The following is a 2,952-nucleotide window of genomic DNA, read 5'->3' as shown; positions in this document are numbered from 1 at the left end:
ATAATGTTTCCTAGGAGCCTCTGCCCTTGGAGGTCCAGGCGCAGCTGCTGCTGCCTGGGTGGGAGCAGGGTCAAGTGTAAGGTGGTGGGGGGCGTGGATCCTCAGGGAGTCCAGGCCACTCCCCCACCACCACTCGGGCCAGTTTGGTGGGGGAGACTGAGGATGGAAACACCTTTCTAGGGCGTTGAGGCACTGTGCCAGTGGCAATGACGGGAACCTAGGGGGGCCGCTTGTTCCCCTGAGGCCTCTGATGGAGGGGCCAGAAGCAGCAGCGCCACCTATGGGCCCCCTGCGTGCAAATGGCGCCCCCAGCGAGGTGCACCCCATGGCCTGCTCTCCACGCTGAAGTGGAGCTGCTCAAGCTCGCCTCTCCTGAGCTGGAGCGCCTCATCATCCAGTTCAATGGGCTGGTCACCACCACACCGATGAGCACGCAGTTCCTCTACTCCAAGATGGCGGCAGCCAGAAGCAGGAGTTCATGAAGATATTGTCAAAGCTCTGGAGGATTTGCACAAGCAGAACCAGCTTGGCACAGCCACCTGCAGGAGAACCCTCCGTCAAGGTATTGGAGGCACCCACACAATGCAGAGAGCTGGCCCTAGCCAGGGGCGCGCCAGAGGCTCGGGTTTAAGCAAACCTGAGCAGCTATGCCGGTGGCACCACTGGTGCTGGGCGCGCTGCAAGGCCCGCCTTTGCTGCCTGGCCCATTACCTTCCCAGCATGCCGCCCCTGGTGCACTGGGGCCTCTATGCTTGGCCATGCTCAATGACAAGCCTCAGATGATGCCCGTTGTGCCAAGCTTTGGTGAGAGCCCTCTGCTGTCGCCCATCCATCCACATGGCCATGCTGGAACTCATCAAGGCGGAGCCCAAGCGGCTGCTCAACAGCACCGCAGCCTGCAAGTACAGCAAGCATAATCTGGAGCTCATCTGTGCCTGGAGGAAAATGTGAAGACGCTCAAGAGCCAGAACACGGAGCTGGCCTCCCACGTGAGCCTGTTGCGCCAGCAGGTGGCGCAGCTCAAGCAGAAAGTCCTCAGCCACGTCAACAGTGGCTGCCAGCTTCTGCCCCAGCACCAGGTGCCCGCATATTGAGCCTGAGCTCGGGGCGCATGCGTGACCCTCTCCTTGAGGGGCGGGTTGGTGGGGGGGCTTGGGCTCCCAGTACTTGGAGAGGGTGTGGCCCTGGCGACCCCCTCCCTGAGGATGCCCAGGACATGGAGAGGGCATGGTCCCCAGGGATATACCTGAGGGGTTCCCAGAACTTGGAGAGGGCACCCTGGACTTGGACAAGCTGGGCCCCCTGCTCCTTAGGGGTCGAGCACATGACGCCCCCTTCATGCTGCCTCTGTTCCCCCTTGAGCTGCCTCTGTTTCCCACGCTTCCCTGTGTTGCATAAACCTGAGCGCCCTGGCTGCTCCTGTGTAAGCGGGCTCTTGGGGAGCAGCCTCCAGCCTGCCTTTTCTTTTACTTTTTTTTTTTTTTTTTGCCTTTGGAAGAGAGAAGAACAGAGTGTTCGATTTTGCACTATTTATGTTTCGCACTATTTATGTTTCTAATAGGGAACAAACAGTTGTGTGTGCATGTGTGTTTTCTTGTGTTTGTTTTTGAAAGAAATGAGAAGAAGAAGAAAAAAATACTATGCCTTTTCCTTGCTCTGGCTACCCCCCTTCTGTCCTTCTGACACCCCTCCCCCCTGCCCTTTTGTTCTTTTGTTCTTGTTTTTGTTTTGCTGTGGGTCCACATTCCTGTTTGTAATCCTTTGTTCTCCCAGTTTTCTGTTTTCAGTATAAGTTTCCCTTGTGTTTAGGATAGACAGCTTTTATAGTGTTAAGATATATCTCTACTGTACATAGTTTTCTAGTGTTCTGACCATGTATTTAGTGAAATGCTTTTCCTGCAATTATTGAGATAATTTTCTGATTCTTGCCTTTACATCTATTTACTTAAAAAATGTTTATTTCCATGTGTTGAACCAACCCTGCATCCCTGGGACAAACCCCACTGATCATGTTGTAATATCTTTTTAATATGATTTTGTATGTTGCTTGCCATAATTTTAATGAGAATTATTACATCTCTGTTCATCAGGAATACTGGTCTGAAATATTCTTTCCTTTATTTGTCTTTATCTGGTTTTTGCGTCAGGTTGATATTAGTTTCATAGAAGGAAGTTAGAAGTTTTTTCTATTTTCTATTTCATAAAATAATTTTAGAACAATTGGTGTTCATTCTTTTTTCAACTTCTTGTATAACTGGGATGAGAATTTCTCTGATACTGGGTTTATCTTAGTTGTTAGGCTTGCGATAATGCCTGGCTTGGGAGAATTAATGTAGTACACTCAAGACTTCATGCTTTAGAGGAGAAATGACTACCCTAACATTAGCTTGCTTTGACAAATGTTAGTCGTCAAAAAACAATATATTTTTAAACATTTTTTTTTGTTTTCCCCAGGAGAGGACTGACACCTCCAAGACTCCTTTCTTTAAACGTGTGTGTGTGTGTGTGTGTGTGTGTGTGTATCCAGAGTTTTGTGGTCACTTAGTAAAACTGCATTAAATAACACAGCTATGACTCCAATTTGGGTATTTTACTCAAGGTTTTTAGCCCACATCTTAAATTTTTGATCCAAACAACACTTAAAGTAGCTATAATTTCTATCAGAGTCTCTACATGGAAGTATGAAATGATGGGATAAAATATTTTAGCACTCTAACTCTCCAATATTATCAAATTTATTTCTAATGGAATTTAATGTTATTCATACTCTTGACATAATGCTCCTGAAATAAAGGTAAAAAGCTTTGAAATAAATAAAACACATGAGGATCAGTCAAGGGAAGTGACAGAGTCCCATGGGAGCAGGATGAAGATCATGAAATGCTTCTGAATTAAAAGCTAAGTTCCATGAGAAGTGGAATCAACATTTTTCATGTGTGTGTGTGTGCACGC

The 2,952-nt window shown here is 47.8% G+C and overlaps 1 pseudogene; it reads left to right on the top strand.

Moving 5' to 3' along the window:
- The first annotated feature begins 271 nt into the window (after positions 1-271).
- LOC107134885 lies at positions 272-1,555 on the top strand (annotated as a pseudogene).
- Positions 1,556-2,952: the final 1,397 nt, after the last annotated feature.

The sequence above is a fragment of the Marmota marmota genome, unplaced genomic scaffold (genome assembly GCF_001458135.2).
Source record: "Marmota marmota marmota unplaced genomic scaffold, marMar, whole genome shotgun sequence".
Taxonomy (NCBI): Eukaryota; Metazoa; Chordata; class Mammalia; order Rodentia; family Sciuridae; genus Marmota; species Marmota marmota.
The sequence above is the reverse complement of the archived record's forward strand: the minus strand, read 5'-3'. Positions and strand labels throughout refer to the sequence as shown.